This window comes from Phyllostomus discolor, chromosome 2, assembly GCF_004126475.2.
Source record: "Phyllostomus discolor isolate MPI-MPIP mPhyDis1 chromosome 2, mPhyDis1.pri.v3, whole genome shotgun sequence".
NCBI lineage: Eukaryota > Metazoa > Chordata > Mammalia > Chiroptera > Phyllostomidae > Phyllostomus > Phyllostomus discolor.
The window spans coordinates 18,063,898-18,079,061 of NC_040904.2; the positions used below are offsets into that span (position 1 = coordinate 18,063,898).

The 15,164-nt window shown below is 35.1% G+C and overlaps 1 long non-coding RNA gene across 1 annotated transcript; it reads left to right on the plus strand.

Moving 5' to 3' along the window:
• Positions 1-3,328: 3,328 nt before the first annotated feature.
• LOC118498685 lies at positions 3,329-14,743 on the plus strand. Its single transcript, XR_004901154.1, has 3 exons — positions 3,329-3,339; positions 8,754-8,759; positions 14,651-14,743. It is a non-coding gene; the product is annotated as an uncharacterized LOC118498685 (long non-coding RNA).
• Positions 14,744-15,164: the final 421 nt, after the last annotated feature.

Sequence of the window (15,164 nt, forward strand, 5' to 3'; positions counted from 1 at the left end):
ATCACGACAACACACCTGTCATGCACATCTTGTGCAGCTTTTTGGAGAAACATCAAATCACGAAGGTGATTCAGCCCGCCAACAACTCAGATTTGGTGCCCTTTGACTTCTGACTTTTCCCAAAACTACAATTATATTTGCAAAAGAAGAGATTTCAGACCTTCAATGAGATTCAGGAAAATATAACAGAGCAGCTGATGGTGACTGGGAGAACTGTGTGAGGTCCCAAGGTACCTACTTTGAAGGAGACTGAAGCATCATTGTCCTATGTCCAGTCTTTCTTGTATCTTGTATCTTCTTCAATAAATGTCTGTATTTTTCATATGACATGACTGAATACCTTCTGGACAGAACTTATATATAAATTTCTCTGTTTGAAAAGTTACTTTTAATACCTGTAATATATGGATAAAATTTTGAAGCTATTAAAATCACATATACTATTTAAAATCGCATATACTATTCTAAAATCACATCACCAACATAGTGATGACAAGTTTATTTAAGCTGCATAGTTTAAGCCTTCTCGACTTTTTAAATTAACATCAGTATAAAAACAAAACAGCAAATAGAATTCCATGTAAATATCAAGGCCTATTCACTTACAGAGGTGGTGAATTTTCTCTTTCAAAAAAAATTTTGATACTATAAAAATTACCAATGTGCAGACTCAATATCAATATCCTAGAATCAACTACTGTTTACTAATGGAGAAAACACTGAACACAAAATTATGTTTCTGTCATAGCCAATTACTTTTGTCTTTAATTCAAAGTAAAAGAGCTTCTAACAGCAATACTTATCAACTTCATTCTGAATAAATTAAATTATTTAGAGTCATTAGTGAGCATAAATATATAGTCATCTTTCAGAAATTGCTCAAGATTCATGGATGCAAGTGGACAGAAATCTAACTCAGATTCATTCAGGAAAAATAATAAACAATATTTTCTCAGAAAACCCAATAAAAATGTAAATAACCAAACTAAAGAAGGCAAAGATGAAATAGGTTTACAAACATCTGGACCAAGGGCTGCAATACAACCAAGACTCTGTATTAGTTTATTTTTCTTTTAATATGCTGACTTCATCTTCTTTCACTTTAAAATGATTTTCTCTAAACAGTAGGAAAGGCAACCCTTGAAAACTCCATTGCTTTAAAACTTGCAACTTTCATCAGCATTAAAAAAATGTATCTTTCTTCTAGAGTAGTTTGAAAATTTTCAGGTACACACTCTGACTGATGCAATCTGGCCAACTGCCAGCCTTTGGATTAACCAACTATGGTTGGTACACTACTATTAGCATAGTTCAAATCACTGAATAAGGGACTCATTTACTCATGCATTAAGAATCTTCCCCACAGGCAGGAGCATATGGGGCTCACCTATTTGAATTAGAGGTTATTGGAGAGAAGAGGGGAGTAATATGTGTCTGGAGCCACCACAACAGATTTACTACATTTTTCTGGTGTTCCATAAACCTAGGGCAAAGTTATATTGGCACCAGCAATCACATACTAAGATTTCTTGAGTGTTTTTATTACCTGCATTTTGCAAGTTTCTACTGTCTTAAAATATTACTTTAATATTTCTCTGAAATACCAAAATCTAACTCCTGTGCATCCCATGAGCTAGTTTTCTTAGTCAGCATTCAAATATAACCTTCCATAATTTCTTTTGTTGCTCAAAACCTCTTTGATGATATCACTCCTTAATACAATATCCAAACCAGTAGTTACACCATTGTCACTTGCCACTGGAAGAATGAATGTAGCTGCTGAAGTCCTTTGGCAGTACTGCTGAGCATTCGCATACCCTGTCATGGGTGCAATGTCTATCCCAGTGTGTCACATCTTCCATCTTAAACAAAGCTGCTTGCACTGAAGGTAGTGAAGCCAATTACTCTCAATATCAAATACGACGGGAGACAGAATTATTCTTTCCAGTGGAGCAATAGAACCTTATGTTTGGTCTTAAGAGGTAGAGCAACAGACAAGAGTAAATAAGGTAAGTATCTATGAGGAGGCAAACTGCAGACCAGTGGAGTCATTGAGTCTAAGGCATTTCTTGACAAGAAGAGGGCCATTTTGCTTTTATCCCAGAATAAAACAAGATAGGACAACTCAATTTGTAAAATGTAGACATTGTACTTGGGAGCAACTGAGGCACAGAACTTGGAACACCAAAGTGAAGTCATCCTAATTTTGGCATTTGGGTGGAGAGAAACTTCACTCTGAGCTGGCACTTCTTTTCAATCATTAAAAGTGAGGGATATGCTATACAAAAACACATAGCTCTCACCCAGCCCTCCCCAGTCATGTGATTAACCTGTAGGAGGAGAAAAAACACTAAGGACAAAGGATAGAAGAGTTGCACTATTTGTACTAAAAATCTATAACTCCATCTGTATGACTGATTATACAAACACCATCAACAGCTGAAAATAAGCAACAGCCTTAACAGTAGGACCAAGGTAATAAAACAAAGAGCTGATCCAGGAAAAATCAGAGTATTAAATTTAGAGAGTAGAAGAGAGCTTGCATTAATTAGAAATAAAAATATAAATGCTAAGGCCAAAAGATCAATTAAGGCAACAGCGGGACTCGAAGAAATGTTCCAGGATGTAAAGCAAATACTGAAAGAGATAATAACTGAGTGAAGTTTTAAGAGTACAAGAAACCAATCCAAGAACTATAACCTGAATTCCTTTTAAAAATAACTAAGAAAAATGATAAAGAAGTAATAAATATATAAGCAAATAAAATGTTCTTAATCTCTCAACAAGGTGTTAGTTTTGAGATTAAGATATCCCACCTGGTACCATCATAGAAAAAGAAATGATTTAACACTTAGAAATGTTACAGTGAAAGTTTACAACAAGGAAAAAAGTAATAATAATAAAAATAGAAAAAATAATAACTTGGTTTTAAATAAATAAATAAAATTTGATTGGCATCATTTTATGCAAAAGTAGAATGTTAGAAATGTCATTGATGTATAAATTACATTGTGAAATGTTTTGACTGTATAATTTTTAAATTTTATTCTAATAGTTGCTCAAGTACAGTTTTCGGTCCTTTACTCCCATCCCAGCCCACCAACCCATTCCTCCCCACCTCCATCTATAATTTTATATACATTAAAAGTGTTAGCCAAGAATAAACTTTTAACTAACTTGTTTTCTGAAATAAAATTTTAAGAAATCTATAGATTCAACAAAATTCCCCCCCCCCAAAAGTTATGTATTCTTTTGTACATATTGCCAGGACAATTCTAAAATTTACATGAAAATGTAAAGTTGAAGAACTTTGATATTAAAGCTTACTATAAAGTTAAAGTAATCAAGAAATATTATGTTGGCATAAATATGTCAGGTAGATCAATAGCACGCATATAGTGTCCAAACATAAAAATCAATACATGTTATGGTCAACTGATTTTTGAAAAAGGTGTTGGTTGAAATATAAAACTGAAAATTACAGGAATTTCATTTTTGTCATTATTGTTTTTAAGAAATTAAATCTAAGACTACTATGAGATCTAGTAATTCCAGGATTAGGATTTTTACCTGAAATAAATGAAAGCATGTGTTCATAGAATTTGTACAGGAATGTTTATTGCAGTCTCATTTATAATAGTTAAAGACTGGAAGCAACCAGAAAGTTGAACAGCAGATGAATGAATAAACCAAGCTGGTATATATGTATAATGGAGCTCTGCTCAGTAAGAAAAAAAAGAAAGAAAGAAAATATAGAACAATTACATTGATTGAAATAAGTTTGATCAAGAGTACAAACTGCATGATTCTAGTTATACAAAATTGTATAAAATTCAAGCACGGTGACAGAAAGCAAACCAATGTCTCCAGAGAGGTGAGTGGAAGGGAAAACACGGATGGAAACAACAGGAGAAGGTGGTGTGACAAACGGAAAGGAAAAACTAAAATTTTGGTGGGTGAGGGGAAGGCCTGTTACCTTGACTGAGCTGATAATTTCACAAGTGTATACATATACTAAAAATGTCACCTTGTTCAATCATGTTGTACCACGTATTAGTCACTTATTTTATGCTGACATATTCTTAAAGATAATTTTTATATTATGTTTCATGCCCAGAACAAAACTCTAAATACTGCTAGGTCAGAGATAAAGTCCTATATTTCTTTATTTCTCTACCACACTGATAATCTTTTGCACATAAAAGATGATCGCTGTGGAACGTGATAGCGAAACCATTGGAACTAGAAAACACATCTATAGACTAATCACATTTTCTAATGTGTTAATATTAAAAGAATAAAATTTAATTTCTATGTAGGAAAAGACTAGGAAGCATTCAACATTCTTGAACTCATTACTGCTTTGCTAAAGATTTTTGCAGAGAAAGAAGAGACAGAAGCAGAAAATGAGAAAATGAGGGAGGGGAGAGGGGAAAAGAGGGAGATGTTAAGGGAGGTGGTCATAAGTGTGGGAAGAGTAGAGAAGACATAAAAAAAAAAAAGTGGAAAATGTCAGGGGATTAAGAGAAATGGGTTGCTTGCCCTTATATCAACACCAGCTCAACCCTGATCTTTCCCTCTGGAAACACTGTTATGGCATACTTAATCTGCTCAGAGGAGTTACATCATCCCCCAGGCTTCATCCTGCTTCCTTCCCAAAGTCTTATTTAACCAAATTTTAACCTTTGTTTAAAGGGAGGCTTCAGAACTATAGGAGAGAAATGTCATGTAATATTCCCTGGGACAGTACCACAACAAGGCTGATTTAAACCTATGTCCTAGAGACAGAGGTGGTTTGAAATATCACAAGCAAATCAACAGCAGTGGGCTTCAGTTCAGCAGTGGAAAGTGCAGCCAAGAATAAAAGCAGGTTTGGAGGCCTTTGTTCCCTTTCATCTATACCTGGTCCTTTGCACTGCCTCGGGAGCGCTAATGACTGCTCTGCTGAGGAAACCTAGTGAGCTGGAGGTAGGGAATAATGGTTGTCCTGCAGAAGATGTCATCCAGAAGGTCAAAGAGCGAAACTTGTAAGGCTCGTGCATCTGAATGAAATGCCATCCCTGAGCTGAAACTGAGGTGGATTCAGTCTGCCACCAAAGTAATTTGGCTCTAAGCAGCTTTTGCTGAAGTAGAGAAACTCATGATAGCGCTGGTGACTCAGGTGGGTTCAAAGGGTCAGTGATCAAATGGCAGTTACACTCTTCCCATGAATGCATAGATCTTGAAATCAAAATGCTGGACCGTGAGTGCCAGCTCCATTCTTTGCGTTTTGTTTCTACAAATTCACAAGCAAGCATGTAATATCTTGAGGTATTATTTTCCAAATCCATACATAATATTATTAAAATGGGAAAGTTTATAATATTAAGAATTTTATGTCAGATTTTAATCTAAATGAAGGAAGGCATAACAAAGGAATTTGAATGAGTTTTCGACACAGAAAGCCCGCTGGATTTTGGCATTCTTTAACTTCAGCTCGTTGAAGATTATTATAATATAAAATAGGGCTCTTAATTCAGTTGTTTTAAATGAGAACACACATTTCCATTTCCTTTTGAGATGTCTGGACATTAATCTCTCGGGGGCATAAAGGACTCATCAATAAACTGTCTCTCTAGGTCACAAAGCAATGATTTTTCTGTCTACTCCTGGGCCTCTAGGTGCTGATGGTGGCAGTTTGCATACACAAAGACCTTTGATCTGAGTCTTTTACAAATATGGCACTTAGTGGACAAACTTAAAGATGAAAAATAAAGATAAAATAATTGTCTAAATATATGGCTGTTTGATAAAGAGAAATAGCCTGTAATAGCATCTTTCTAAATAATGTTACTAGAGTCAAGGAAAGAGAAAAATTGTGATTATCTGAGAAGTTGACTTTTTTTGAAAATAAACATGTATATATTTATTTAAAGGATTAAAGAGGACTACATGTTCCTTGTAAAATTTGAAATAAAATTCTTTGGAAATGAAATACATACTATGTATTAAGTACACACAATATTGCGTCATTTATGAATTAACACTTAATTCTACCAGTGATTCACTGAGATGAGTTTAATTATTAGGCCTATTTATAGGTGAGGAAATTGAGATTTATAAAATTTACAGTGAATTACCTAAGACCCTGTGACTGACGAGCTAAGCTAGGCTGTTTGACTCCGCAGCCTTATCCCTATGACCCTGTGCTCTGTTCCTCAGTAGTGTAGTGATTTCCAGACCATTGTAGTGCTGACCCCAGAGATAATTGCAACTCTTTGTTAAGCTTGTTCAATATCTTTCCGTATTTTGTAATTGAAATATTTTTATAAATTGACATATCATTATGGACAAATAAGCATCTGTATTTTTAGTCTAGACAAAATATACCACCAAGGAAAGTATCAGACAATGATATATCTGTATTTCAATACAAATAATGAATAATCATCAATTCACTGGCTGCCTATACAAAAATTCCAACATGTTACTGTGCAATATTCATGTGAATGAATTCTTGTAGGTGAGTATTGAGGCTATTTTGTATTTTTTGCTATTTACATGTGATACTGTTATTAAAAGTCTTCAAAAATATGTATTTATGTACTAGATCTATTTACAAGTCGAATAATTTCTGCAGAGCTAAAATTAAATAATTTTTGGCAAGGCTGAAATTATGCAGATATTTCAAAAGGTAATTATTACATTTTTCTGTAAATGATTCTATTTTTTCTCATAAATACTACTATTAAGTAATAAGGCTAATTTTGGTTTGAGTCATCGCCTTTATATGACTGTTATTGACTAAATTATGTTCCCTCAGAATTCACAGGTTTAAGCCTTTACCCTCAATGTAACAGTATTTGGAGACACAGCATTTAAGGATATAATTAAGTAAATGAGCTCTAATAGGACTGATGTGCTTATAGGAAAGGAAGAGGAACCAAGAGAGTGTGCACACAGAGGAAAGGCCACAGGAAGACACAACAACACTCAAGCTCAAGAAAATTTTTGCCACAAACCACCCTGCTGGTACCTTGATATTGGACTTCTGGCTTCAAGAATTATAAGAAAATAAATTTCTGGTTTTTTTAAAGCTATCCACTCTATGGTTTTTAGTTATGGCAGCCCTAGCAGCTTGATATAGATGACAGGTTCCTTCAGCAAAATGCTCCAATTTTAATATGTTTGTCATTCCCCTTTCAAAAAATGATTTGATGTATCGGGGTATGGAAATGGAAACTGGTGTGATTTAGTTTCTGTAAAAATAAAAAAAAATAGTGGGGCCTCATAGCCCAGTGTCTATCTGGCTTTAATTTTGAGTGGTTGGTTGAACACAGTCCTTGCCCGGGAGCCTGTTGAGGTTCAATGGTTGCATTTCCCCTTTTGCAGGTGCAGCTAAATGCTTAACCTGCCATTCTCTACAATTGACAAGGTACCTTCTCTGCAGCATCACGTGCCCCTCCAGGTCCCTTGACGATGACACCTAAGAAATTCTAGATCCTAAGCTGAGTTGAGTCAGGTCCACTAGTTATTCCTCTAGTTGGTTCCAGTCCATATTATTCATGCTGGTTTCTTGTATTCCTAGGTAATCATGTTACCGTTCTGATTGTCTCACATTCCTTTTACTAAATAGACCCCTCCTAATCCTCTTGTACCAGTAAGTTTCCACTTGTTGGTGGGCTAGGGTAAGACATGGGTATGTATCTCCCCTTCTCTTCTGTGCAAATAACTTATATTCTTTCTATGTCTCTGAAAATATTATGATTCTGCCTTTTAGAATCATAAAATGACTGTTTTCTTGTTGATAACACAGCAAGACAAAGCCTTAATGTGGGTATTTAAGGCTGAATATCAAACTTTATTTAGTTTTGCATTTTTGCTGCAATAATCCCAAACTACCCTGAGGCAAATAAATGATAAGAATAGGGATAGAGTAAGGAAGAGGAATCACACAGAAAATTTGAAAGCACTAAAGGTACTGTCCTCTTTACAGAAAAATGTATCAATGAGCAGCGAGGTGATAGTGAATGAACTGAGCACATCCATTGCTCTTACGGAGATTAGAATCAGGAAATAACCAAGAAGACTGGTGGTGGTGGCTGAGCACTGTGCAGGGAGTCTAGAAGACTTACTTCCAGAAAGGAAAACTGTGAAGCATTCCTGGCAGGATGCATGTGTGATCTACATGCTATTACAAACATTAAAGGAGCTTCACCAATTTTTCTGAAAATATCCTAAAATGATCAAAAATAGTTCTTTAAAATAAATAAAAAAGGTTAAAAACATGGAGAAGAAATTTTTTAAATTCAGCACAAAAATATTTAATTAAAATAATGATTAGTGGGAAGAGAGAAAGATCAGGAATACTTTGAGTGGATAGGAGGGTCATCTAGAAAGTCTTTTGTGGGGACATGTCACCTAAGCTGAAAACCAAGGAAGCAACACTTGCAAAGGCCCTAAGAAGAGTGAGAAACTGGTGGGAACAAAGAAAGCAATGATCAGGAGGGAGCAAGTGTATCCATGGAAGGGAAGAAGAGCACAGCATGCGTCTGAAGAAATCAGCAGAGACATATTGTTCAGGGTACAGAATCTCGAATGTATATCTAGTGTCTACAGAACCACAGGAAGTTGAATAAAAAGGTTAAACTGAATAGTATCTGATCTGACTGCAATTACAAATGATTCCTCTGCCTCTGAAGAGCAAGAAGGGGTGTGGGAGACTGGTTAGGAGACTCTTGCCTGTGCACTAGAGATTCAGGAGCACAAAAGAGCTTGAGGTCATGAAGTTAGAAATAGGCTATTTGATGCGTGTTTGGAAGGTGAAGGAATTGTACTTTTTAATTGACAGATGATAGATAAGAGAGTTACCAGATAGGGAAGGTTTAAAGGTTTAGGAAGGAGCAAGTGGGGCAGTACTGGCATCATTAATTAATAAAGGGCCTGCTGGGAGAGAAAAAGTTTAAATAGAAGAGGGGCTGTTTGGAAAACATACAGTGGAAGGTATCTGTATGACATATAGAGAGAGATTGTGTAGAATTTGCTTATATTTCCCTATACACAATTTTGGAAATTTTATAGATAATGTTCAAACATTAAAAGATTCCCCTCCAAAAATGTGTGTATGTTCAAACGGTTTTGGCATATGGACCATCCACTTCCCTATATCCTCAATGCTATTGGCATTATAATCTTTTTCTTAAAGTTGTGTCTATCTGATAGAATAAAATTTATAACTTGTTTTGATTTGCTTGTACTTGTTTTATTGCTGAGTTAAATATTTTCATGGTTCTTGGCCAAATGCATATCTTTCTTCTTACAAAATTCATGGTAGTACACTCATTATCCTGTTGTGTTGGAGGCCATACCACTTTGGTTCAAATTTTGACTCCACCACTTACTACGAGTGGTAACTTAGGCATGTTTTGCAAATCTTTGTGCCTGAGTTTTTAATATTTAAAATGGAAAGTCTAAGGTCATTGTAAGGATTGATTGAGTTAATGCTGCAGACCACTTAAAACAATGCCATGTCATAGGAAGTTATATAAATTGCACTCTCTCATCAATATAAGACCTCTTCTACTTATTCTTCCAGTCCTAATTTTGATGTTATTTTTATGTCAAGATTTTACAATGGTACTCAAGCAAGATGGGAGACTAACTTCCGGTTAAGTGTCACGACCCTGTGCCTATATTGGGCCCTTTATTTCCCTTATCATATCACTCATCGAGTTGTTTCATAGTTATGTATTTAAACTCGTTGTCTCAACCAAGAGGACTGGACCAAGTAAATGGCTGTAGTATAGTCACCACCCAACAATCTGAAATTAGTGAGCAAATGCTGTACTTTTCATCTGCACTACTACCCTTTCATCCTTTCTCTCTTGGGGAGGCTGTGTACTCGGCATGAGTAACCACACAAGATCAGTTAACACTGGGTTTATCACATGATAGGGATTTTTTAAATTTATTTATTTTTCCTCTCATTCCTAAAATGTAGTTGTTTTTAAGCTTTTTGGTGGGTCACAGATCTCTTTGATAAACTGAATGAAGATGTTATGTTCAAAGACATGCTCCACCACAAAAGAAAACACCAACACACAAGTTTCACACACAGTTGGGCTAGTTGAAAAAATAGCTAAAGTACATTCAAAGAGCACAATTAAAATTTACAGTCACTTTTAACATGATATCTTCTCCATGACTGTCTTCACCCTTTCCTCCAATCTATCCACATAAAAGAAAATCAAGTTTTTTTAAGATGTTTGTCAAGTAGCTCTTCCATTTTATTAACATATCATAGTTCTTGAAATCTTTGTTATACTACATTAACTTAAACAATTCAGTTGCAATAGGTTACTCTTTTTACGCCATGTGTTACTTTTTAAAGGAACTTTTAAACATCAATTTAAATCAGAAATTATTCTACTCAAAACTGTTCTAAAAGAACTGTCTCTTTCTAAATAATCTGATGTCCACTAGGGATCAAGACATCCATCTGTATCCCTGACCTATGCTTTTAGTTATTCATTTGATAACATGGATAAATAAATGTATTATCTATATTCCCCAATGTCCCAAAGGAAGAAATCTTTTATCTTCCCTGCTTACATGAAACCTGGCTTTCCCCAATGTTATGTGAAGCCTTCCCCTATGAAGCTTTCTTCACAGAGTGTAAAAGTGCAGGCCTGCCTGGCATCTTAATGTGAAACTGCTTTATTACTGACATGGAAAGAGAAAATATATGATCTGGTTTCCTAATCTCATTTCCAGTTCCCTTTATAAAACTACCCGCAATAGTTCATCTTTGACTCTAAATTCATTTAAGTAAACCAATCTTTTATTTTCCTTCACTGATATCAATACCAGACTTTCATATTCCTCTCTGTCAGCCAGTACTCATTAACCCACTCAACAAATACTTACTGCATGCCAGCTTTCTGGAACCCTGCAATCTGCTCAGTGTTGACAGGAAGTAAATGAAAATTAAAATAGAGAAGGATAAATATTTTTTAAGTTATGTATGGAGCAAAAGATTAATGCACAAAAGAGAAAAGAGCATCTGACTTAAATCTTCTAAAACAGTCAGGACTCATATAAAAGAGTAACTAAAGGGTTAATAAAAACAATAGCATGAGCGAAAGTGCGATATGTACAGAAATCTTCCAGATCATTAGGTGCATGTCAGGGAGTGGTCATGGTTGAAGCCAGATAGAGCAGAGCCATGGAAAACATTATAAATCACAATCTGGGGCCCTGGCTTGATGTACTACAGGCCACAGAGATTCAGCTGAAGGTTTCAGGCAATGAAGGAGCATGGTCAGGATGTATTTAGACAAATACCTCTAACTATAGTATGCAATAAATTTAATTTGAGGGAACATTTAAACTAATGGCAAGGACATAAGGCAGAATAAAAATGATATATTAGACAAAATGTTGGGGAGATCTAAATAAGGCTGTGGTGAAAAACAAAGAATCTAGAAACGTTCAAGAACATAATTAAGCTGAATTTCGTAAGTGGTTTGGAGCAAAAGGTTTGAAATAAGAAATGGTTTAAGACAACTGGAATGTTTTTGCCTGAGGTGACTAAGTAGATGACATTATTAATTGAGAGCAGAATATGAAAAGACTCATAGGTTTTACAGGAGAGGCAGTGTTAAAAAGTTAGTTCTTGAGCATCCAAATAAAATATTTAGCAGTTAACTGGATATATGAGATATATAAAGATTTGAATACTGATGTAAAGAATTTACAGTGGTAATTAGAACCAATAGAGGGATATACCAATTAAAAATATAAGGATGCTATATTTGCCAGGGTTTATGACTGCACACACTAGAAAACCATACTGGTTAGCTAAGGCAAAATATGCGAAAGACTTGAAGCTACATTTCAGAAAAATGGCCAGTAATCTTGGGGGTCTGAAGTGAAACAGAGAAGCATGTAAATCTTTTCCTATAAAACCCCTACTCTCAGCTTCATCCACCATACATGGCTGCCTTGTATCTCTTTTGCTGGGAAGCACCGTTAAAAAATAAACTGAAGTGCATTAAATTGTCAAGAGTTTATTTGAACAAACATAGAGTCCAATAGAGAGCACCAGGCTCAGAGCTATTAGCAATACTGTGTAGGCAGGAGCTGAGAGGAAGACTTTCATAAGGCAAATGTGGAAACAAAGAAAGAAAACTATTTGATTATAGTTTATGTGGTTGCCTTATTTGGGAAAGCCTAGTAGGCTGTTTGTGATTAGTTATTTTTAAATTTTATTTTCTCTGATGTGAGTGTATATAGAGGACTTGACTCTGGCTTAGATTTTGATTTGCTCACTTGGGCTACCCAAGGCATTAGAGCCACCTCAGTCTAATGACTTCCTTATTTAATTACCTCAATAGTGATAATAATCCTCCATTTGACTTAGGATGACTCAGTCTGGTATCAAAGCCTGAGCATCAGAATCATCAGCCTAGGTCACTGGTCCATGCCTTCACACCCTGTTACCACTGAATGGGTGATGGACTTGGCCAGGCCAACCCTTGCATCTTCCACTGCTGTCACAGAGGTAATTTACCTCAGGGGACCAAAGTAGTGGGAAGGACAAGGGGAAGCAGGGGCAGGGATTCATATTTTTAAGCATAGAGGTATAATAAATTTTGTAATAAATAAGTAATAAATTTTGTCATGAAAGAAATTTTTTTTCAATTTTTAAAGTGTTATTGAAAACACACACATACACCCCGCCCCACATATAAACATGTTTCAGAAAAATGAATGGCCGAAGTGAATTTAAAGTTTCAACTGAAATATCATATGCAATTTGCAGTTGTCATTTTACATTTAATGTAACCAAGCCAACTTTGTTATTTTAACAACCGAACCTTACTTTCAAAGTCCTGATGTTTTTTGAAACATGATACTTTACAAATTTTTATCTGAAAGTATTAATGAATATATTTTTATTTTCCTCCTAATATTATAAGAGGCTTCAACTTTTATATCTAAAACCTTCAGATTTTTCATATTTCTTCTACATGAAAACATGGGTAATTAGTGAGTTCGTAAGGATGATTAACATTTATTTTTAAATTTGTCCATTTAGCTGCTGTATTTGTGTCAGTTTCAACATAATGAAGTTTAAAATAAGACATGGTTTTCTGGGAGTTGTAAAATTCAAGAAAGCTGAAATTTAGCAGCCTCATTTTTTTAAGAAAAACCTACACATGATATCATTTAAGGTTGCATATCAGATTTAATTATTCTAATTACTTGGCTCACATTTCTAAGAACCATAATCACATACATTCTGTGGTTTATTATGTATGTATATATAAATATATGTACATATATAATAAAATGCAAAGAACTAGAGTTACATATTTTATAATACCAGATGTTCCATCTCTTTAGCTGTGTGAAAAAACATAATAATATTTTCTAGCCTGAAAATTAGAAACTATATTGAAACTAAGATGTAAAGCTAAAATTAGAAAGTACACTGAAATTAGGATATAAAAGTGTTAATAGCATGTTTACCCTGACCAGGTGGCTCAGTTGATTGGACTACTATCCTGTACACCAAAAAGAAACAGTTGCAGGTACAGTGCTCAGTAGGGGCACATATGGGAGGTAATCGATATTTCCCTCTCACATCAATGTCTCTTTCTCTCTGTCTCTCTCTCTCTGTGTCTCTCTCTTCCTCTCTCTTTAAATTCAGTGTACATGTCCTCAGGTGAGCACTGAAAACTAATCATCAAATAAAGTCAGTAAAAAACATATCCTCAGGTGAAAATTAAAAAAAGAATACCATGTTTTTCACTGCAATATTTTACACCTTAACTTTTCTCATTTTCAAATCCTTTTTTATTTTTGCATTTTCACTATAACTAAAATTATATTCTCTCTGCATTTCTGTACTTGTGTTTCCCATACTTTATCTTACTTATAGTAATCAACGGAAAACCTTAAGTCTGAATAAAGCAAAGTGTAAAATATATATTAGCAATAAATGATTACATTGCCTTTTAAAGGAGAAGGATAGTGGAAGGTGTAAAAATATCAAGAACAATTACATTTTAAAACAGAACATAGTAAAATAATTTTAACACAGCATAATGTAAAGTACGAGAGAAGATATTTTTGAAAAGAAATGTTAGATGTGTGGTTGACCTGATAGAAAGGAAAACTCATCAGGCCAAATGAGAAAGGGAGGGACTCCGGAGGGAGTGAGGCACTGGATCCTGAGGCTGCCCTGAGGGTGTGGGCATTAGCCAGTGAGGGGCGGCTTTGTTTCGGTGGCCATGTGGGAGTGACAGGAGGCAGAGCCTCAGGCCTTTGAATCAAGCCAAGGCTCTGCAGTGCTACAACTTCAGGGTAAAATAAATTCTACATACAGAGGGAGATGGAAAAGAAACGTGAATGTTCTGGCTTCTTCTACAGATGGGATGAAATCTTAAAAAAAGTGTCCCCTTAGGATTTTTAACAATAAACTCATCCCGGTCCACACAGACTTCAGTTAAACCCACACTTGCTGTATGATCCAAGAGTTAATTAAATTTAAATTAGGCAGCAATTCCAAGTGTCATTCTCCAAGCAAAATCTCTTCAAAAATGACTACCAATTAAGTAGTCAGTGGTGATATGTTGATCGCATTGCCATTAAGATTATGTATAAGCCCTGACCAGTGTGGCTCAGTTGATTGGACGTCATCCCGCAAAGCAGAAGATCACAGGTTTGAATTCCAGTCAGGGCACATGCCTGGACTACAAGTTTGGCCCCTGACTGAGGCATGTATGAGAGGCAAGTAATTAATATTTCTCTCTCTCATCAATGATTCTTTCTCTTTCTTTCTCCTTCCCTTCCCCTCTCTCTAAAGATAAATAAATAATATCTTTAAAAAATAAAATTGTAAATAAATTCAGGTAGGATGCCCATCACCACTTTGCTTTAATATGGTACTGCAGGTCTTAGCCAGCATAGTGTAATCAATGCATGTAAGTAAACATAGAATCAAAATAAAACAATGCAAAATAAAATAAACATTATAAACTCTCAAAGGAAAATAAAGAAGGGTTTTATGACTTAAATTAAGATCAAATAAGATGTAGAAAGCATTGGGTTAGTATGCAAACTAATCATGTAGACCTTCTTTCTACAGGTAAACAGAGCATAATGCCCTGACTCTTCAG